The 24,010-nt window shown below is 45.6% G+C and overlaps 1 protein-coding gene across 2 annotated transcripts in view; it reads right to left on the bottom strand.

The window, feature by feature from the left end:
* The window catches only part of PLD1 (phospholipase D1), a 133,122-nt gene that overhangs the window by 96,177 nt on the left and 12,935 nt on the right, over positions 1-24,010 (bottom strand). The window contains exon 1 of one of the 2 annotated variants that reach the window (XM_083441986.1): positions 16,273-16,551. The exons of the other annotated variant lie outside the window; for it this stretch is intronic. The gene's annotated coding sequence lies outside the window, so the exon portion shown is untranslated. Of the gene's footprint in view, positions 1-16,272; positions 16,552-24,010 lie in introns of those variants that run through there. 2 annotated transcript variants of the gene reach the window in all.

Here is a 24,010-nt window from a genome sequence, read left to right as displayed (position 1 = left end):
AATTACCGTATTTTTTGCACCATAACACTCACTTTTTTCCTCCTAGAAAGTAAGGGGAAATGTCTGTGTGTGTTATGGAGGGAATGCCTACGGGTGGTTTTTCCTCCTCTAAAAACTACGTGCGTGTTATGGTCGGGTGCGTGTTATAGAGCGAAAAATATGGTAGTTAGGGAAAAGCAAGATAGACAGCTGCCTGTTACATATTAAACAAATGCCTAGGTTGGCCATAGATATCTGCCTTATCAGGACATGGAAACAGTCGTGTTTTGGCCACAGCTTCCTTGGTTATGGGTGGTTAATAACCCCTAAGTACTGGTTTGTGTGAGCAAATGGTTAGGAGATGGTCTCCTGACATGTTGTAGAATTGCAGAATTGGAATCTCCCCGAGGGATAACTAGTCCAACCCCCCTGTAATGCCCACACCTGTCCCTGGGTGGGCTTGGACCACCAACTTCCTGATTAACAGCCAGACACACTGACTCATTGCACCACCTCCAATAATGTCGGGGACAGATCCACCTTGCGAGAAAGGGCGTTCCACTACTTGAAAACATCCCTGAGTGGATCAGCGCCAGCAGCAAAGCGCTCCCTGCATATTGTAGGGCCCAAGATGGTGAATGTCAGGCATACCTTGGGAAAGCAGGGCATGCAGGCTTGCCATAGGCATCTGGTAAGCCACTGTGAGAGCAGGATGATGGGCCTGATCCTGCAGCCCTTCTCGTAGGCTCCTTAAGGCCTCTCTCTTCTTTGCACACACAGAGTAAGGGGAGGTCCTGTGCAGAAACGGCACCTTACCTTTGGAATATGCAAACGCCGAAAATGAGGCCACAAGCACCCCCTACGTTTAAAGCCAGGCATAGGCAAACTTGGCGCTCCAGATGTTTTGAGACTACATTTCCCATCATCACTGACCACTGGTCCTGTTAGTTAGGGATGATGGGAGTTGTAGGCCAAAAACATCTGGAGGGCCAAGTTTGCCTATGCCTGGTTTAAAGCGCTATGATGCCATTTTAACACTTGTGGCTTCCCGCAAAGAATCCTGGGAGCTGTAGTTCGTTAAGGGCTCTATTCCCCTTCCCAGAGCTACGAGTCCCAGGGTAGAGGGATGGATTGTTAAACTACTCTAGTTTAGCTCTGGGAGGGGAATAGGGGTCTCCTGGGTGGCGTTGTGGGTTAAACCACAGAACCTAGGACTTGCCGATCAGAAGGTTGGCGGTTCAAATCCCCGCGACGGGGTGAGCTCCTGTTGCTTGGTGCCTGCTCTTGCTCACCTAGCAGTTCGAAAGCATGTCAAAGTGCAAGTAGATAAATAGGTACCGCTCCGGCGGGAGAGTAAACGGCATTTCCGTGCACTGCTCTGGTTCGCCAGAAGCGGCTTAGTCATGCTGGCCACATGACCCGGAAGCTGTGCGCCGGCTCCCTCGGCCAATAAAGTGAGATGAGTGCCGCAACCCCAGAGTCGGTCACGACTGGACCTAATGGTCAGGGGTCCCTTTACTGTTACCTTTAATAATTCTCAGCACCCTTAACAAACTACAGCTCCCACAATTCTTTGGGGGAAAGCCACAGATGTTTAAAGCGTTAGAGGTGCTTTAAAAGCAGGGTGCAAATGTGGCCGAGCTGTGAGTGAGCTGACGGCTAAAGCCAGATCGGCAGCCTTGTAGATTCTCGCCTGCCGTTCCTCTTTACTTAAGCTCCACTTGCATGGTTTGCAAACGAAGCAGATTTAATCTACTCTTAAGACTTACATGACCAAAAGGGAACCAAACCCAACTAGTGCTGTTACCCCTGGAATTTGTCGCCACCCTAGGAAGCAAGGAGCACACTGCAGGAGTTAAACTCGGATGTCCCCATCTACAAAATGTTGAGGTCCTCTGTTCCCACACATACGCCACCAAACATAAACACTCTCGCACGCCTGGGAGTCCGCAGAACATTCTTCTCCCCTCTTCCGTCTGTTTAGACAGATGGTTTCTCTGTGAGTAGAGCACCTCCGAAACGCAGGCAGAGAGTGGGTGAGTTGTCTGACAAATGAAGAGCAGGGTCTGGGATTTGATTATATAATTTTTCACTTATGTTGTTTCATCTGCTTTTAATTGAGAGAAAACACCCACAACATTCTGGGGCCCGGGGAGGGAACTAGGCATCGGTGGGTTTGGGAAAGTGTCAAAACCAGAAGCAATCAGAACAATAAGCATGAGTTTCTTACTTATATAACTTAAGTTGTGTGGGCAGCGAGCGCCGCAGATATGCACCCTCCCCGTACCTCGAGGGGAACTGGCGCATGCAGCATTGGCCAGCATGCATGCATGCTCCCTGCTTTGCCGGCCTCAGCAATTCAGCCAGCGACAAAGTTGTGTATGTGGGTGTTATGTACTGAGTTGAATAGGATCCAAAATGCAGCAGTCTGATTGGTCCTAGAACAATAGGATTCAGAATGCAGCAGTCTGATTGGTCCTAGAACAATAGGATCCAGAATGCAGCAGTCTGATTGGTCCACAGGAGCCACCCAATCCAGCTCCAGGTGGAAGTGAATCCGCAACCTGGTTGGCCTGCAGGAGAATACCGGAATTAGCCAATCACGTGGGGCCCATTCTGTAAATATAGTATATAAAGCAGACATCCTGGGGGAACTTCCATTCCTCCTCACCACTATGAGCTGAATAAAGAGCATGAAATCCACTCTCGACTCCAAGTATATTTCAGTGTATGTACATGTCTTTCTCTTCCCACTCATTGCAGGAGAAGGGACACAAAACCACCGGAGAAATAAGGCAGAGAAGCCAGCACTTGGCAAGCTTTGCCGCCTAAGCCTCCTGTATCAAAGAGTGCATTGTTGCTGTGTCAATGCAATCGTTTCACAAAATCAAAGCCAAACTATGCAGGCATTCACTATGCAGGGTTTTCAAACGATGCTCTGGGGAAGCACTGTAGCTCGGCGGTGCACAAGAACCTGCTAGGAACATAGGAAACTGCCTTAATGCCGAGTCCAACCATTGGTCCATCTGGCTGGGTGATGTCTAATTGGCACTCCAAGTTTTTAGCTAGGAATGTTTCCAATCCCACTTGGAGGTGCTGGGGATTAAAGCTGGTACTGTCTGTCTGCACACAAACTTCTGCCATACAGCCCTTCCCATACTGAGCTACTTCCTGTGGAGAGCACATACAAAGGTGCCACACACACACACACACACACAGGTCTTGTTTATGGCCCCCAGTTGGATGAACATGTGTGACTAGGTGGGAGAATGTGGAAAGAAAGTTAATGGCTGCTGTGTGGGGTGAGAGCCCACAATAACAATTCAATTCAATTGATTGCATACAGCCAAAGGCCTACACTAGGAGGGGGGTGGCGCTGTGGTCTAAACCACTGAGCCTAGGGCTTGCCAATCAGAAGGTCGGCGGTTCGAATCCCCGCAACAGGGTGAGCTCCCGTTGCTCGGTCCCTGCTCCTGCCAACCTAGCAGTTTGAAAGCATGTCAAAGTGCAAGTAGATAAATAGGTACCACTCCGACGGGAAGGTAAACGGTGTTTCCGTTCACTACTCTGGTTTCGACAGAAGCGGCTTAGTCATGCTGGCCACAAGACCTGGAAAAACAGTCTGTGGACAAACGCCAGCTCCCTCGGCCTGTAAAGCGAGATGAGCACCACAACCCCAGAGTCGTTCGCGACTGGACTTAACTGTCAGGGGTCCTTTACCTCCTCTTCCTCCGCCCGTGGCTTAATAGTCAATCGTTCTTCCCAGAGACTCTGGGAATTGTACCTTTGTGAGGGGACCACAAGGGTTGCCAGGAGGGGGCCTCCTGGCAACCCTTTGCACCCTAAACCAACTTCAATCCCCAGGATTATTTGAGGGAAGCCATGATTGTTTATATATTTATAGCAGTATCATACCACTTTAGTGAAGATAGTGTCTGAGTCCAGCAAAAAATGAGGTAGAAGTTGCTGGGTAAGCTTCATAATAGGAACAGACTCAGCTTGGGGGAGCTAGCAGCACCATCCATCATTCTGACAGCCTATTTCTACACACATTGACTTTAGGCCCATTTTGTTTGACAGGATTAACTTATTATTATGTATGCTCGGGGTAGCAGTCTGGCAGACACAACGGGACACAACATGAGAGCTGCAATGAAAATGGAACATCTGTTGGGCACTATGATTGATCGCTGCTGCAAGGTGGAATACCGGGCAAAGGCACGGCTGTTTTTGCCTCAGCGGGGACCTCCAAACTGGCCCCAGAGGCTCCGCTCATGTGAAATTCAACCCTTGCTGAACCCCTGCAGCCAGTACTTACAACAGGGACGCAGGTCTTCCCCCCCCCCCCAGCAGGATAGCCCCCGTTCCTTTCAGGGGAATCGCTTGAGGACCACATACCAGCGGGAGAAGGGGCAGGACAAAAGTGGGTGGAGCAAGGAATGTGAACCTTGCTTTTGTACATTAGACTGCAATGCAGTCATGCAAAAGCCAAAGGCTTCTACACATTTATTCCCCACCACCTCCCTCCCTCCAGAACATAAGAACGTAAGATTAGCCCACAGGATCAGGCCAATGGCCCGCCTAGCTGTCAGGCGTCAGAGGATCCAACCCCCATGGTAGGTAGCCAGGAACTGGTAAGACAAGGAAAGTTCTTACCAGTGCTTTTTATTTAATATTCACAGAGAGAGGCTTAGACATGCAGCCACTTGGGAGTCGAGTGAGTCTCCACCTCCTCCCTCTCTCCCATTATGTGTCCTCAGTACAGGTGCCTCTGAGCTCTCTGCTCTCCTCCTTTCAATGCCCGCCAGGTTCTTCGGGGGCATCTAGAATGCTTTCTAAAGACACTGTGTCCTTCAGCTGTTCCCCAGCTTTTCCCCTCATCTGCCTCTGAGCTTTGATCTCCCTCAAACCCCTGTTGTAATTCTGAACTGCCTCCTTCTTCTCTATCTGCCCAGGCAAGCAAGAAGTATTGCGGCTGTGGCGTCCGTACGGAGCCCCCGGTCGTTTCACGGACTATTGACCCGTACACCACTAATCCGCTGCCACCAACCAGGTCCTCCCTGGTAAAATCACTTCAGTCTCAGTCAGGTTTTCAAATTAAAAAAGAAGAGTGTAGTTTATTTCAGACACAAACAAACTTTAACGGCATTCCAAACGTTGTTACTCTTTACTTTCTTAGTCTTATTTTCCTCTCTCTATCTCTTCTACCTTCCCTCACTCAAGAGCACTAACTTGTCTCTATTTCCAACTGCCTTTCCCAACCAACCAACCCACCCACTAAAACCAACCAACTACCCACCAACAACTAACTCAAACCTCGGGCTAAGCCCTTTTATAAACAGGTAGGCTCCGCCTCCGGCTTTCCTATTGGTCTACATTTTTAACCCTTTCTCTCTCCCCTGTACAGACACATTTTAACCAGGCAAAAAGCACTCTGTGAGGGCTCTATCCTGAAGTCCACATTGAGTATGCTACTGTATGCATGTAACACCAAAGCAGGCCTGTCTTCAAGGTCTACTATGCCTTACACTTATAGGCAGGCCTGAGGACTCATGACTCAACTCTATTTCATAACTGTAATTATTCCAAGATAGCATATTTCATTTTTGGTAATGATGACTGGACTTCCAAAAAAGAGCAGCTTTCCAAAGTACTTTACTCCTGTCCCCTCCCAGCAGCTGCTCCTGGATTTGGGACTGAAGTTCAGGTGTGGAACTCTCCCTCTTCCCCAATCATAATAAATTACATTTTATATTTAAGCTAGTGATACTCATGGGAACAACACACAGAAATGAAATCAACTGTCTCCATGCCTGAATTGTGTTAAATTAGTTCTAAAAAGAGGAGAGGATTGGGCCCATTAGACTGTAAAGCTCCTGGGAATAGAAAAAATGTCTTCAAGAAAAAAATGAAAGGAGGAAAGAAAAATTTGAAGAAGGAACAGGTTGAATTCTAGAGCCTAATTAACCACGGGCTTATGATGTACGAAAGGAATATCCCCATTTACAGAAGTCTGAAGGTCTCAGTGGGAATTTTATAAACTTGCCTATGAATACTCAAGTACCAAATACTATATAAATTCAAAACATGTAATTTGGAATGGAGTGTTTAGAGATGGGTGAGAAATTCAATTCGGCTCACGAACCTACATCATTTGTACCTCCTGAGACAATAATAAATTTCCAGAGTAGTTTTTACAGTTCTATCAAAAATGACTGATTTGGTTATACTATTAGAAATACATGGACAGATAATTATGAAATTATTGTGAGGTTTAATAAGTTGACTGTTTGTATCTGGACAACTTTTCTGCTGTGCTTTATTGGAAGGAGAAAAATAATCATTTCCTTAATAACAATATAAACAATTTATTTAACTAAAACAATAATATTATAGCATATGTATCCATGTTCGTTAACTGATGTGGTTCAACAATTTTTTTCAAAAAAAAACTTAGACTAAGTGTTAGCGCACAATAAAAACATAAAACAAATCCTTATTTCATTAAACAGAAAACTATCTTTAGAAAGATTTTTCCTCCAAAAGCATTTTATTTTAAAAATTCGATTTATTATTATTTTTTTTTAAAGCGTTGATTTTTATCCACCCTGCTCAAAGTACAGGGTGTTTACTGGACTCCCCCAGGAAGGGAATACCATAGCCTTAAGTCCTGGTGCAAACGTCTTGCTACAAAAAAGGCAGAAAAGTTCATTCACACATTGCGCTCCTGCCTCCTAATGCAAGGTGATCCCCACTTTCAGCCCTGAGATATGGATCAGCTTGGGCTTTGAATTCTGATCCACCTGTGGCCAGCTGTAGCTCACTCACAATTCTTGGCCACATATTTTTGTTTCTACACTGGGCAACACAAGTGAGATCATTTTCTTTCTTTTCCACCCACATATAAAGAGGAACAAATATATATTAAACGCAGATTTTGCTCGAAGAGATACACATAAATACTGTACACAAAGAGTTACAATCCAGTTTTGCAAGCACTGGCAAAACGGGGAGCTTGAAAGACGCCAACTTCCTTCCCAGGTTAAGGTATGGGCATCATTTCAGCAAAAGTTAACACTCTCTGCCCGCCCACCCCAACTCGTCAGCAAATATGTATATAAAAGAATACACTGGTCAACAACAAATTTGTTGTCTGCGTTTTTTCAGTTGATTTAGGATGAATCTGATGCGCTGAATCCAAAAATCACATTGGTTTTGCTCAATCAGGTCAAGTTTTTGAGCTATGGCCACACGTCATTTTTTTATGTTTTTGTTCACATGTACGCTTGTGTGGAGCATTTTAGGAGAAGTTGGTGGGGGTAAAATGCCATGTCCAATAATTGTTTTGATTGGAAATGATTATTTTAATGACAAGAAGTATTCAGGTCTGATAGTTCTGGGTGATTATGTCGAAAAGGGATCAGTTTGAAGCCATAAAACCTCGAAATCTTCCATAAATTGGTGTGGCAAAGCATAAAGTTGCTTACCATGCTTATTTTGGTATTAAACTTGGTGACCAGGATAAAGCTTGGGCACCACACATGGTGTGCAAGGCATGCACCAAGACTCCACGTGGGTGGACCAATGGCAAGAGGAGTCTAAACTTTGGAATTCCCATGGTTTGGAGGGAGCTGACAAACCATGTCACTGACTGCTACTTCTGTGCTGTTGATGTGACTGGGATCAACAGAAAGAACCGGAGCAGCCTCAAGTATCCTGATCTTCAATCAGCACGTCGTCCTGTAGCTCATTGTGATGAAATTCCAGTGCCTATCTTCGGAGAACTTCCTGACATTAGTGACGAAGATGCCTCCAGTGTTGAAGGACATGAAGAAGAAGAAGTGGTTCTTGAAGATGATGCTCCACATCTATTTTCCCAAAAGGAGTTGAATGATCTAGTTTGCGACCTCTGCTTGTCAAAGAACTCTGCCAAACTGTTGGCATTCAGACTGAAGGAAAAAAAACCTCCTCTCTGACAGTGCTCGCATCAGCTTCTTCCGCAACAGGCATCAAGAGTACCTCAGTTTTTTTCTCGGAAGAGAAGGACTTGGTGTACTGTGCAGATATTGCGCAGCTTCTGCTCAAGCTTGGAGTGCCACAGTACGAACCCAAAGATTGGAGACTGTTCATTGACAGCAGCAAGCGATCACTGAAATGTGTTCTGCTACACAACGGCAACCAGTTTGCCTCTATACCCCTGGCTCACTCGAGTACACTGAAGGAGAACTATGAAGCGCTGAAGTATGTGCTGGAGAAAATTGGTTATGATCAGCATAAGTGGTTTATTTGTGTTGACCTGAAGATGCTGAACTTTCTTGGGACAACAGTCTGGCTTCACTAAGTATCCATGTTTTCTGTGTATGTGGGATAGTAGGGACCGTGCTCAGCATTACACGAAGAAGGACTGGCCTGTCCGGGAGGAATGGGTGCCTTGCAAAGAAAGGAAGGTCATCAATGACCCTCTGGTGGACAGAGACAGAATACTCTTCCCACCGCTGCACATCAAGCTTGGCTTAATCAAGCAGTTCACCAAGGCTCTGGACAAGGATGGTGACTGCTTCACTTACTTGTGCCAGGCTTTTCCAGGATTGACCATGGAGAAGTTGAAGGCTGGCATCTTTGACGGTCCTCAGATCCGTCAGCTCATCAGAGATCCAGAGTTCGGAAACTCAATGAACGAAGTGGAACTGGAAGCGTGGAAGGCATTTGTTCTGGTAGTGAAGAACTTTATTGGTAACAATAAGGCCAGAAACTACGCAGAACTTGTCAACAACATGCTGACTGCTTTCAGAAACCTGGGCTGCAACATGAGCGTCAAGATGCACTACCTATTTTCACATATGGACCGGTTTCCTGAGAACCTGGGTTCAATGAGTGACGAGCAGGGGGAGAGATTCCATCAGGACATGAAAGAGATGGAGACCAGGTATCAGGGTCGCTGGGACGCAGTCATGATGGCTGACTACTGTTGGACTCTGAAGAGAGACCTCCCTGCCGCTGAGCATTCCTGGAGTTCCAAGAAATGGAAGTTCAAGCCCTGAAGTTTGAAAAATGGTGAAGCAACATGCAATTTACCTGTACTTACCTTTATCAATGCTTACCATTCAGTTTACAGTAAACCTGACCTGATGGAGAGAAACGGATGCCATTTCCTGATTCAGCAGTGCAAAAATACCCTAAAACAGTTGTAGAAATCTAGACAACATTCAAAAAGTAAAAAATTGTTGCCCAGTGATATCGTCACTAGCAAGTGTTGACAACCGATAGTAAAAGAAGGTGGTTCAAGCTCCTGATGGTATCTCAGGATTGTCAAGTGGCTTTCTCAGAATGACATCAGCCATCTGTTCTCTCTTCAAAGTCAGTCACCTTCAGCCCAGTAGAGCAGAATCCATTATCTTCTTTTTCTTCTTCTGCTGCTGCAGCAACTGGTCCCTCCAAATATTAAAACACAGCTTTCCCAGAAATTAAACCTCAGGATTCAGCAAGCTCTGAGCTTAGCTATGGACTCTCACAGATTGCGTGGTCTTGCTTATTTTCATTTTTCTCTGTGTATGTCTCCAAAAATACTGTCGGTTGGTTGTAGTCACCTTTCTTTGTCTCATGTTTGTTGTTCTATAAACTGTTGTTGGATATGAACAGCCTGGACTTGGGCTTTGCATGCGCTATACCTTTAAAGCACATTTGAAGCACATTCATTCCCTCAAAGGAGTCTGGTTGCTGTCGTTTACCCCTCAGAGAGGTGCAATTCCAAGCAACCCCTAACAAACTAACATGCCAAATTGTTTTGGGGCGCATGTGCTGTGAATGTGCTTGAAAGGTGTTGTGTGCATGCAGCTAGAGGAAATGCTGCAACCTGAATGCCTTCTTCCAGGGTCCTTGTGTGAGCAACAGTCTCCTTCCTCAAACAGGACAGTCTCGGGGCAATTCACTAGACTCCCTACTGACCAAACGTTTGAGAGAGAACGTTCTAAAACGGGATACGGGTGGCGCTGTGGGTTAAACCACAGAGCTTAGGACTTGCCGATCAGAAGGTCAGCAGTTCGAATCCCCGCCACGGGTTGAGCTCCCGTTGCTCGGTCCCTGCTCCTGCCAACCTAGCAGTTCGAAAGCTATTCAAAGTTCAAGGAGATAAATAGGTACCGCTCCGGCGGGAAGGTAAATGGCATTTCCGTGCGCTGCTCTGGTTCACCAGAAGCAGCTTAGTCATGCTGGCCATATGGCCCGGAAGCTGTACGCCGGCTCCCTCAGCCAATAAAGTGAGATGAGCGCCTCAACCCCAGAGTCAGCTGTGACTGGACCTAATGGTCAGGGGTCCCTTTACCTTTAAGAAGGAGACACTCACATGCAAGCACAACTACAGAGGAATATGGGACAATAGGAAGAACTCATCCAACCCCTAGTAAAAGGTAAAGGACCCCTGGATGGTTAAGTCCAGTCAAAGGCGACTATGGGGTTGTGGCACTCATCTCGCTTTCAGGCCGAGGGAGCCGGTGTTTGTCGATAGCTTTCCAGGTCATGTGGTCAGAATGACTAAACCGCTTCTGGCACAACGGACACCATGACTGAAGCCAGAGCGCACAGAAATGCTGTTTACCTTCCCGCTGGAGCGGTACCCATTTATCTACCTGCACTGGCGTGCTTTCGAACTGCTAGGTTGGCAGGAGCTGGGACAGAGCAACGGGAGTTCACCCCTTCGCAGGGATTCGAACCACCGATCTTCTGATCGGCAAGCCCAAGAGACTCAGTGGTTTAGACCACAGCGCCGCCCGTGTCCCCTATCCATTTCCTCCATGCCATACATAATTGTATAAACGTCTATCATGTCACCTGCAAATGTTCCTCACAGGGGAGCCAGGAACTAGGGTTGGCTGTCAAGCATACACCCAGTGGCAAATCCTGTCACATACAGGACTGTAGAAAGAGAAGGAAACCCTGCTGGATCACTCACCAGTGAAGGACATTCCTTGTGGACCTCACAAACCCTTGAACCCACCCACCCCAGAAGCGAAAGGGACACTGTGCTATACAGCGTTTTGCAAAGACAGGTTCTTCTGCATCAGCAGCTACACCTATTCTGGGTTTTTTTAGGATAAGCTAAGGTTTGTTAACTTTAGTTTACAACTGTTCATCATGTTATATGACTTCAAGTGATCCTGGGGGAAAGAGTCAAAATAGATTAGCTTCACTGAAATCCAGTTCAAAAACTATATTCAATGAGTAAGACAGATGAGACAGAAAGAATGCAGATGTTCTAAGCTTAAGGTGGAGCCTCAAAACATATTCCAAATTGAAATGTGCCAGCACAATGTTTTAACCATAACATTATATCTATCATCTATCTATCTATCTATCTATCTATCTATCTATCTATCTATCTATCTATATCATCTATCTATCTATCTATCTATCTATCTATCTATCTATCTATCTATCATCTATCTATCTATCTATCATCTATCTATCTATCTATCTATCTATCATCTATCTATCTATCTATCATCTATCTATCTATCTATCTATCTATCTATCATCTATCTAATTAACCACCAGCTCTGTGCATGGCTGGGCAATGTTTTGTGATTCTTCACCTGTGCATTCATCACACCGTAACAACATGAATGGATTTATATTGCATTTTTTAAATTTTAATGTTTTTGTAAGCCACCCTGGGAACTTGTTGAAGGAGACTATAAATCCCTAAAATCAATAAATAAATGCCGCTGCTCTCAAGGGCACAAATTCAAGTTTCATGCATTTATTTCACAACATATTTTCTTAATTCAAGGGTCTGCAAAGCCAACATTCCCTCAGAACCATTGAGTTTGAAATATGCCTCTTCATACTCAAACTCTCAAGCTGAGCAAAAGAAGTACCAGTAAGCACTGTTGTTGTTGTTGCAAATGGTGCAGTCTATTTGCAGAGGTGTATCTTGGGTCTTCCGCTGTTTTCGGACTACAACTCCCATCATCCCTAGCTAGCAGGATCAGTGGTCCTGTAAGCTTGTCCCCCCCCCCCCCAGCTCCAGAGGATAGGACTGTACCAATGGCTTCAAGTTACAAGAAAGGAGAGACCCTACCTGCCCATGGACTGTCTCGCCAGAGTGGTGCATGCTCTAGTTATCTCCTGCTTGGACTACTGCAATGCGCTCTGTGTGGGGCTACCTTTGAAGGTGACCCGGAAACTACAACTAATCCAGAATGCGGCAGCTAGACTGGTGACTGGGGGCGGCCGCCAAGACCACATAACACCAGTCTTGAAAGACCTACATTGGCTCCCAGTACGTTTCTGAGCACAATTCAAAGTGTTGGGGCTGACCTTTAAAGCCCTAAACGGTCTCGGCCCAGTATACCTGAAGGAGCGTCTCCACCCCCATTGTTCTGCCTGGATGCTGAGGTCCAGCGCTGAGGGCCTTCTGGTGGCTCCCTCACTGCGAGAAGCAAAGCTACAGGAAACCAGGCAGAGGGCCTTCTCAGTAGTGGCGCCTGCCCTGTGGAACGCCCTCCCACCAGATGTCAAAGAGAAAAACAACTACCTAACATTCAGAAGACATCTGAAGGCAGCCCTGTTCAGGGAAGTTTTTAATATTGTAACATTTTAATGTATTTTTAATCTTTGTTGGAAGCCGCCCAGAGTGGCTGGGGAAACCCAGCCAGATGGGCGGGGTACAAATAATAAATTATTATTATTATGACCAAACATCAGGAAAAAACTTTCTGACACTATTCAACAATGGAATGGACTCCCACACAAGGTGATGGATTCTCCCTCCTTGGAGGTTTTTAAGTAGAGGCTGGATAGCCATCTGTCATGGATGCATTAGTCTGAGATTCCTGCATTGGACTAGAAGACCTTCAAGGTGCCTTCCAACTCTATGATTCTATGAAATATGTAATATTTACATGCAGAGTGGTGGACCAAAACACCTTACTTGAGAACAAATTCTAACATCAGACATGAGAAAGACCCATTAGAAAGCTGTCTTTGCAACTGCTCTCAGGTCTAGAGCTCCTCGGCTTTATGCAAAACCTGGACTGGTGCTACCCTAGGCCCTAGTGAGCAGGAACACATTAAAACAAAACAACAGCAGACTGGAATCCATTAACAGCACAATTCCCACCTAGAAGAGCAAAAATTACACGTTTAGTAGGTAACAAGGCCATTTCAGCTTATTGGCTGGGGGTCTGGAACTCAGTGGTAAAACAGGTAACTGGCAAACAGAAGGGTCCAAGTTCACACCTGGGAAGCTCCTCTTCAGAGATTTCCTGCCAAGCAAGCCTGAAGGCAGTCTTAGTGACCTAAAACTCCCCTAAGTTACCTTGGCAGACTTGGGCTGTTCCCTGGTTATCTAGAGAAATTCCAGGTTCGCTCCACTCCAGCAATAAACAAGAGATAAAAGTGAGGCTGACACTTAGACTCCCTTTTTCTTCTTCAAAAGTTCTATTAAAGGAATGGCATGCAAGTAATTTAATAAGCGCATTGCTCCCTGTGCAACTTGGGAGGCACCAGAGGAGACAAAAATGCTTAAGGGATTATTTTCTGAGAATTTCTTTTTTAAAAATAAAAATAGATTCCCTGTTATCTTAGCTAACTCTCTGCAGAGTCAATTAACTCTGGCTCAATTCCCACATGTTTGATGCTCAGAGTGTGGAACTCCTGCAGGGATCTCATGAGAAAACAGTTGCATCTATTTTTCCCCTGATGAAGAGCTGATAACAGCTAAAAACACATTGGTTCCCCCCTCTTTTATTGCTTCAAATGCTCATGTTTGTAATCACTAAAAGGTAAAGGTAAAGGGACCCCTGACCATTAGGTCCAGTCGTGGCCGACTCTGGGGTTGCGGCGCTCATCTCGCTTTATTGGCTGAGGGAGCCGGTGTACAGCTTCCGAGTCATGTGGTCAGCATGACTAAGCCCTTCTGGCAAACCAGAGCAGCGCATGGAAACGCCGTTTACCTTCCCGCTGGAGCGGTACCTATTTATCTACTTGCACTTGACGTGCTTTCAAACTGCTAGGTTGGCAGGAGCTGGGGCAGAGCAACGGGAGCTCACCCCGTCGCGGGGATTCGAACCGCTGACCTTCTGATCGGCAGGTCCTAGGCTCTGTGGTTTAACCCACAGCACCACCCGCGTCCCTTGTAATCACTACATCTTCACTAATAGGATGCTAGCCTTTTGTACCAACTGCCCCTGATCACATGCACTTGAAGTGTTTATGCTAGAACTGGCCATTCATGGAACTCTTCCTGAGGTAATTGTGCTAGCTAGGACTCTGCTCACTTTCCAAATAATTACAAAACTAATCCCAATATATTTTTTGTATAAGCATGTGTGTGTGCACATTCTCTCTCTCTCTCTCTCTCTCTTTCTCTCTCTCTCTCTCTTCTCTCTCTCTCTCTCTCACACACACACCAGTTTTACACAGGAGTCAGTCCCAGGCCTCGCTCCCAAGAATTGCAGTAATGAACCAGGTCTGCTGGCAAGTCAGATGCACAGACAGACAGCAACTTGCAGAAAAGACTCCTTAGGGTGTCCATAGCAGGTTTGAAAACACACCTACGTATCTCATAGTGTCAACAATGATGTGCTCACACCTGGGAGACTTTCAGGGAAGACACCATTTCATGACGCCTACATCTCTGTGGTGGAAGAAACCTGAGGCCGTTTAAGCCAGGTCACTAGCACCACAGACCTGAATCACCCAGGTAATCCTAGATATCCAACCCCATGTCATTGCCTGCTTATATAGACCTAAGATCTAGAACCGTCTCTCAGCCTTGACAGTTTCATCTGCCTCAATAGCCAGTCTTTATACCAACAAGATGCAAGGGGTAGTTTCTATGGTCCCTCTCCATGTTCGCCTCTTTTACCCTGTTATCAGCATGAGGTAGGTGAGGCTGAAGTCTCCAAGGTGACTGAATGTGCTTCGTGGCTGGGTGAGCATCTGAACCCAGGTCTCTAACTACTAGAGTGTCCTGAAGACCACCCTATCAGGAGGTCCATTCTGCACAGTGTCGGAATCATGCTTTCAGTCTGGCAGCACCTGTCCTGTGAACTCCCTCTCAACGCACATCCCTATGGTCTTTTTGGCACCTGTTAAAGGCGTTCCCGTCAAGAGCCCATCAGTATCTTCTTCCCAGTTGGCATCTGTCTTTGAATTGATTTTATGTATGCACTGCTGTCCTTTTAATATATTGTCTTTACGTAAACAATCCTTTTAGATGCGCCTGTTTTGCATACGTTGATATTGATCTCTTTATACATACCTATTATTTTAAATTGCTTCGGGATGCCTCAAGGGAAGAGATTTGTAAACAACAACATTGGCTCTCGCCAAGGCCACTAGGCCCTCTCTCTATGATGCCAGATTGTCCCCCTTCCAGGCCTTTGGACCTTCTGCTCCATGCACTTAAGGACATAAGAAAAGCCCTGCAGGATCAGACCAAAGTCCCATCTGGTCCAGTATCCTGTTCTCACAGTGGCCAACCAATTGCCTAAGAGGATCCTGCAAGCAGGGGACCAGGATTCCCAAGAGGTAGTACATAGCCATATAACCTCTCCATCCATTCTGGGCTTGAGCTTGCTAGCACTTGGACCTGAGGAATCAACACAAGTTTGCACATTTTCTTCTTTACAGGAGCAAGTTGTGGTTACAACAAAATGACTGCTGGTTAAACCAATAAGAACGGCCATCCAACATTGTACTGCCCACTTTAGTGACGAGAGGGAGAGAAAGAGAGATACTGGCTCTCTTTGCCTGGCAAAGGTTTATCAGAAAAGTTTATTTCATTAAGAGCTATCCATCTTTGCCCATTTGCCATCTGAAATCTACAGAAGTTTCGGATCTATACATTCGGGCACTACATAGCTTCAAATAAGCCCATTACATAATCTTTTAAGAGGCCAGCCCCTTGCAAAGGAGTTGATCGTTCCCCTTCCAAACTTCTGGGGTGTTCAGCGCGTTGGGAGCAAAGCCAAATCAAAAGCAAAGTGAAACCCAGCAAAAAAAAGTCATTTTAAATTGTACATGCCAAAACTGAAGGCGACAGATAGCTTTCCAGAGGAAACTTCCATTTTTAATCCTTTAACAGCCAGATCCCTGCCATTATTTATATTGAAAGCAACCCTTCCTGTTCTGCAAAAAATGCCCTATATAAAGTCATCCTTCTCCCCTTGTTAGCAGGCAGGAAGCTGAAGCCTCGACTGCCTAGGGCTGTCGCCAGCTCCATGACAGCTTGGCAAAAAGTTGAGAGAATCAACACGGACAGTTGACATATACGCGTAGAAGTTTACTAACCTTGTGCCCCGAGGGAGGAAAGAGACCCATTGTCCTTCTGGTGTGTTTTTTTCTCCTTTTAAAAAAGAATAGCCAAGTACTCTCCTTCTGTGTTAAGTTAAATGACCATGCCAGTGTTCAGGAAAAGGCAATTGAGCTCCCAGGGTCTCTTCAGAAACTGGGAAACGGCTTCTAGCTAAGTGCTTCTTTAGCTCAGAGATCTGGAGCTTGTTCCACAGAGGCAGTTTCAGGGAAAATCCAGCCCACAAGATCCTTCAGCCTATGAAGTCGAGCTGATCAAAGGGAAGCCACTCCCCTTTGAGCCAATTCGAATGGGAGGGAGGCAGAGAGGAAAAGCCACAGTCTGAATGAGCTTATTAAGCCCTCTGTGTTTTGCCACTAGACACTCTCTCTCAAAACCCAGGGGAGCATTTTTTATTTATTTTTTAAACGGTGCAGGTAGATGAACTTCATTGGAGATATATTCATCTGCAATTGTTACCCACATCTCTTCAAGGTATTTGTGACCCACAAAGAGCAAGATTATGCCTCTTGTTTACAATGCAAATGAATTGCATTGTGCATCCCTTTGAAGACAGCTGCAGCGTGATGGGGAATATGTTATTCATTCCACTGCATTTCAACCCTCTTTAAAGTCAAGCAGTTCGCAGTGAAAAAGGCTGCAATTTTCAAGGCTTGTTCAGTGTCGGTTCCTACAGATCACATGCCACTGTTGTAAAACCAGGTGTGTCTATCGTAGCCATTTAAACAGTCTGTGTTTATTACCCCAACTGCAAATGCAAAGAGGTGGGAGAAACCTAGAAAAGGACTTGATGCAATTTTTCATTAGGGTGGCTGCTCAGCTCTTCCCTCGACAAAGCAACAGAGTCACAATCTGGATACAGAATTCATATCATTCTTAACACAATCACGCATATAGCAGGGATCATTATTATTGTGCTAGAAGTTCTTATTTAGGCTGCAACCCTCAGCACATGTATAGTGAATCCCATTCACTGCAAATTCACCCAAAACAAAGTGCGCATAGGAGTGGAGCCTTTCCAGAAAGCAACTTTCACTGAGATCTAGCAGACTTTGATAGCGATGCTTGAGCCTCGCTCCCTCTCTCAACAGCTGCTTCCATGACAGGTCCAAAACCCACGATCCATGACACCCAGACCGCTACGAAAGTCTGAAATAAGACGCTTTAATTCTAATGGCTGAAATGTCTGCATTAACAGGTTGAAAGGCTTTTTACTGCTGTCCTTACTGTCCTATTATCTTTCTGGGTTTCCCTGTTCTTTTCCTTCTATTAAGCAAGAACACTTACAGTGTCTTAGGGAGCAATCTTAACACACAAGTAGGGGGACGCAGGTGGCGCTGTGGGTTAAACCACAGAGCCTAGGACTTGCCGATCAGAAGGTCGGCAGTTCGAATCCCTGCAACGGGGTGAGCTCCCGTTGCTCGGTCCTTGCTCCTACCAATCTAGCAGTTCAAAAGCATGAAGTGCAAGTAGATAAATAGGTACCGTTCCAGCGGGAAGGTAAACAGCATTTCCATGCGCTGCTCTGGTTCGCCAGAAGCGGATTAGTCATGCTGGCCACATGACCCGGAAGCTGTACACCGGCTCCCTTGGCCAATAAAACGAGATGAGCGTGGCAACCCCAGAGTCGGCTGTGACTGGACCTAATGATCAGGGGTCCCTTTACCTTTAGCTAGTGTAGGAAAAGCCAGCATAAGTTAAGCCTGCATAAAGTACATAAGATCTAAACTCTGTTCAGCAGTGGGGATAAAGTTGGCTGAGCTAGCCAAAGTCTGGCAGGGGGAAAACAAGCAGTTAAATAAATAAATAAATAAATAAATAACTTATACCCCGCCCACCTGGTCAGGCCTCCCCAGGGTGTCTTCCAACAAGTTGTTTTAAATATTAAATATTGCTTTAGCGTTGCAAACCACATGGAAGCCATTCTGGTATACAAGCACTATGTAAAATTAATAAAGAACAACAACAATAAATTTAGAAACTGTGGGGGGCATGATTCCTACTCCCTCCCCTCATTTCAGACCACAAGTATGCCCTCCCAAAAAAAGATACAGCCATATTTCTTGCCTACTCATTGTTACTGCAAAGGCTGGAGGGAAGGCAGAACCCACCACCCTCCAGATGTCATTGGACTCCAAATTCTGTCAACCCCAGTCGTCATGACTGACAGTCTGAGATAGGGATGGGGAAGAACTTTGGTTCGGCTTGCATTTAAAGGCAAACATGTATCATTCGGTTTCGAAACAGTACGAGTACTGAAACGCAGCCGCCCTTTGAAATTCACATTTCTCCTAATCTTACAACGCTCTTCTGCAGCGAAGCAACACATACAAAAATGTTGCGGCAAAGTGTGCATAAGAACAAACAGGTTTGGTGAAAATAACATACAGAAATGCACTAAAGCAGGGCAAAAAAAACACACGTATTAGACAAAATTGCATGCCAAAATGTGTAATAATTCACACTTAAAAAGACTGATGAATTTTTTATCGGTTTTTGTTATAGACAGGGATGAGCAAAACCGGTTTCTCTCAGTTTCTTTTTTCAGCCTTCAATGCAGTTTTACACATTTCCACATCAGTTTGTGAATTTATTCTTTTAAGTCCTTGTGAAAATTCACCAACATTTAATTGCAAATTTCTCCTAATGTAAACATTTTGTGTGCAGTATGCATATCTTTGCAAGGAATTTACCCTAACATAATGCATTTTTGAACATTACCTTCACTAATTCCAATATGTATCTGTCTTGGATTTGAATTGGTTTTATGCAAGTTCTGTTGTTGTTTCAAACTGTTTTTGTATCTAGAATTGCTCCTTAAAATTTGTTTTGTACATTCTTTAAACATGTTATCATATTGCAAATCGCTTCGGGTTGCCTCATGGGAAGCTATTGATAAATGAAATCAATAATAATAACAACAGCTTTTAAGCATACTCTACCTAGTGCATGTGTTTTTGTACACATTACAAAATTTTGTACACATTTTGTAAATTTTGTACACAAAATTTTGTAATCCAATTTTGTACACATTGGAGAATTGCAATAGAAAATTTGGGACTGTATTTTGACTCCATTGTTCCAGGAAGTGTTAATGAGATAGATTCACCTTTAAATGCAAACTGAATAGAAATTCTACCCCCCCCCCCCCCACTTCTAATTGTAGGCAGAAGCTCTTTGTGCATGAAAGACTTTTGGAGCAGCAGCATAACATCATTGGAATCAAAATATCTGTCTGTATCTCCACAACCCTGATTTAATTCAGATTTACCCTTTCCTGGGGGGAAAGCCAATATGCAAAAGAACCCGGTTGCCAAAGAACAATTTACATTATCTCAGAAGACTCATTTGCTAATAAAATACCGTTTAGATGCACCCTCAATCTCAGCTCTGCGTTCTTGTATTTCCTCACCATTTTTTTTTTTTTTTTGTTTAGTCATGTCCAACTCTTCGTGACCCCATGGACCAGAGCATGCCAGGCACGCCTGTCTTCCACTGCCTCCCACAGTTTGGTCAGACTCATGTTGGTAGCTTCGAGAACATTGTCCAACCATCTCGTCCTCTGTCATCCCCTTCTCCTTGTGCCCTCCATCTTTCCCAACATCAGGGTCTTTTCCAGGGAGTCTTCTCTTCTCATGTTACTGCCACAGTAACAGACTGAGGTTGAATCCTGACAAGACAGAAGTACTCTTTTGGGGGGACAGGGGGCAAGAGGGTGTGGAGGACTCCCTGGTCTTGAATGGAGTAACTGTACCCTTGAATTAACAGGTGCACAGCCTGGGAGTCATTTTGGATTCACAGCTATCCATGGAGGCGCAGGTCAATTCTGTGTTCAGGGCAGCTGTCTACCAGCTCCATCTGGTACACAGGCTGAGACCCTACCTGCCCGCAGACTGTCTCGCCAGAGTGGTGAATGCTCTAGTTATCTCCCTCTTGGACTACTGTAATGTGCTCTATGTGGGGCTACCTTTGAAGGTGATCTGGAAACTACAAGTAATCCAGAATGTGGCAGCTAGACTGGTGACTGGGAGTGGCCACCGACACCACATAACACCCTTCTTAAAATACCTACATTTGCTCCCAATACGTTTCCGAGCATAATTCAAAGTGTTGGTGTTGACTTTTAAAGCCCTAAACGGCCTCGGCCTAGTATGCCTAAAGGAGTGTCTCCACCCCCATTGTTCAGCCCAGACACTGAGGTCCAGCTCTGAGGGCCTTCTAGCGGTTCCCTCCCTGCGAAAAGTGAGGTTACAGGGAACCAGGCAGAGGGCCTTCTCGGTAGTGGCCCCCGCCTTGTGGAACACCCTCCCATCAGATGTCAAGGAAATAAACAACTATCTGACTTTTAGAAGACATCTGAAGGCAGCCCTGTTTAGGGAATGATTTACTCATTTTTTGCAGGAGGGACTTCCTCATTTCATTTTGAATTTATATTATTATATATTCATTTGCCACAACATAATTGGACAGAATAGTGCCACTTTAAGGGCTAGAGACATTTTAAAAAAGAAAAAAAGAAAGGAAAGGTGAGAACCTGGGGCAGCTAATGGTGAAAACTGGCACCGGCTGGTATGACTAGAAACTAGAAATATAGCAGCCCCATCTTTAAACATAATTAGCCTGACGAGGCTAATAAGGAAGAGTCTGGGACAGAACTAGAAACAGAGGAATGCCCAGTTCATAAGGACAACAGACCTGAAGCTGCCATCTTTAAACACAATTAAATGGAACCACATCCTCTTGAACTCTTCAATCCCAAAACCATAAACCTGAGTACGCTTAATTGAATCAAATGCATATTTATTCTTTCCCCATTTACTGCTTCCATCATTTCCACCTCCCTTCCTCCGTTGTCTCCTCTGTGTTTTAATTTTAGATTGCAAATTCCTCTTGCACTTTGCAAAGCAATCTGCCCATTGACGACACGGCAAATCAACGAGCATCGAAGTGGGGCTTCCAAGCAAACAAATATTACATATTGTGCCAGACATGTCATTTCCCGGTTACTACGGAAAACTCATCACTTTGATTTTGATGGAACAAGACCCTTAACAAAGTGCCTTAAGGCCTGCCTGATTCTTTATGATCCCCCTCAATCTCTGAGGTCATTTGACGGGACACTTCTGGTAATCCCAGGTATGACTGGCCTTTCCCTGGGGCAGACCTTGCCCTGTGGAACTCCTTGCCAATAGGCCTTCGGCAGGAGCCATCCCTGCTCATTTTTAAGGAAGCAATCCTATGCACAAGAAGCTGGATGTTAAGCCAGTGTAGAGTCTGAACCAGATTCAAACCCCGTTCAGCAGCCGGACAGCTGCAGTTACTGCTCTTCCTAAGCCTGGCAGAGGGAAAACAAGGCTTTAAAATGGCACTCCATCCTGAATGGGCTTAGGATCTGGACTAAGTCTCCCCACTCTGCTCCTGCCCCCACTAACACCCCTTTCCCCAGTTTAGCAAATTGAGCCGATATATAAAATAAAGAAAGGTAAAGGACCCCTGGATGGTTAAGTCCAGTCAAAGGCGACTACGGAGTTGCGGCGCTCATCTCGCATTCAGGGAGCTGGCGTTTGTCCACAGACAACTTTCTGGGTCATGTGGCCAGCATGACTAAGCCGCTTCTGGCACAACGGAACACCGTGATGGAAGTCAGAGTGCACAGAAACGCCGTTTACCTTCCTGCCATAGTGGTACCTATTTATCTACTTGCACTGGTATGCTTTCAACTGCTAGGTTGGCAGAAGCTGGGACAGAGCAATGGGAGCTCACCCCGTCACACAGATCTGACACCTTTACCTTTGAGCCAGTGTATCTTTGGCTGAGCTGGGGCTGGGGCCTTAATGCCGGCTGAGCCAGACACTACATTCTAAGCTGCCCATCCCATCAGATCTTGCCCCCTAAACGTCTCCTGAAAACTGTATTATTACTCAGATTCTTGGCCAATCAGTTCTTACAGATATGGCTGATGCTTTTATTGCGCTAGGTGTGATTTTTAGTCTGTGTACCTCCTTATGCTATTTTATCTCGAAGCACGGTTTGTTTGAATTTAAGTAAATAATAAATAAATAAAACTTCCAAATAGGTATGCTGGGGATCACAAGCTCCTTCTAGACAAAAAGTCACAGTGAGACATCCAAGAGCCATTCATAAAGCACGGGAAATAGACAAAGGAAGGCTGCTGGGAGATTTATTAATGATCCATTGAATATTTTGTTTCCTGACTCATACAGGGCCTTTCGGTCACCTAGTGAAAAGTTTCCTTGTTTAATCTTTTCTCCTAGGCATTCTTCTAATGAAAGAAAGGGGACAGCGTGCACCAAAGCCAGAGAACACAAGCAAGACATTTGCACACAGGCCAAAACTCATTAGATAAATCTGCAGTTAGCAATGCAGCCATTTGCACAACAAACAGATCCCTAGACCTTCATTAAGTAAAGGTAAAGGGACCCTGACCGTTAGGTCCAGTCGTGGCCGACTCTGAGGTTGCGGCGCTCATCTCGCTTTATTGGCCGAGGGAGCCGGCGTACAGCTTCCGGGTCATGTGGCAAGCATGACTAAGCTGCTTCTGGTGAACCAGAGCAGCGCATGGAAATGCCATTTACCTTCCCGCCAGAGCGGTACCTATTTATCTACCTGCACTTTGACGTGCTTTCAAACTGCTAGGTTGGCAGGAGCAGGGACAGAGCAACAGGAGCTCAACCCGTGGCGGGGATTCGAACCGCTGACCTTCTGATCGGCAAGTCCTAGGCTCTGTGGTTTAACCCACAGCACCACCTGCGTCCCCACCGCGTCCCGCGACCTTCATTATTCATCCCCAAATGTCCATCTCTGAAATCCAGACTACGTAGGACACCCTTATGTTAAAAGCAGCTGATTGGGGGGGGGAGAAGTGTTAGAATTGGACAACAACACTCAGGGACGGGTGGCAATATGCCACCATTTCCCTGGCTTAAATCAACCCTCTTCCACCCAAAGCTATAATTATTATAATTTATTAGATTTGTTAACTTGCCCATGGCAACCCAAAGCGACGTGCAAACCAAAGCTATCAGAAACAAAAGAGAAAAAAGACAGAAGGTCATCTACAACTGAGTTTTACTCAGAGTGGACCGATTGAAACATATAGGCCCAACTTGGCCATGTTTGTTAATTTCAATAGGTCTACTCTGAGTAAACGTAGTTGACTAACACTCAGACACTCCTCCCCCTAGTGTTTTGAAGTTATGTATGCTTCTTGAGGTTCATAACCTGACTTTTACTGGGTATGCCCCCTCCTCCATCAGCCAGTTAAAGGTAAAGGTACCCCTGCCCGTACGGGCCAGTCTTGCCAGACTCTAGTGTTGTGCGCTCATCTCACTCTATAGGCCGGGAGCCAGCGCTGTCCGCAGACACTTCCGGGTCACGTGGCCAGCGTGACAAGCTGCATCTGGCGATCCAGAGCAGCACACGGAACGCCGTTTACCTTCCTGCTGGTAAGTGGTCCCTATTTATCTACTTGCACCTGGAGGTGCTTTCGAACTGCTAGGTTGGCAGGCGCTGGGACCGAACGACGGGAGCGCACCCCGCTGCGGGGATTCGAACTGCCAACCATGCGATCGGCAAGTCCTAGGCGCTGAGGTTTTACCCACAGCGCCACCCGCGTCCCCATCATCATCAGCCAGTTAGAAACTGTCATCAACTGTCATCAGCCAGTTAGGAAGCTGCAAATATCAACTGCCACCA

The sequence above is a fragment of the Podarcis tiliguerta genome, assembly GCF_965153285.1.
Source record: "Podarcis tiliguerta genome assembly, chromosome: 5".
NCBI lineage: Eukaryota > Metazoa > Chordata > Lepidosauria > Squamata > Lacertidae > Podarcis > Podarcis tiliguerta.
This window is presented reverse-complemented; position numbering and strand designations above follow the sequence as displayed.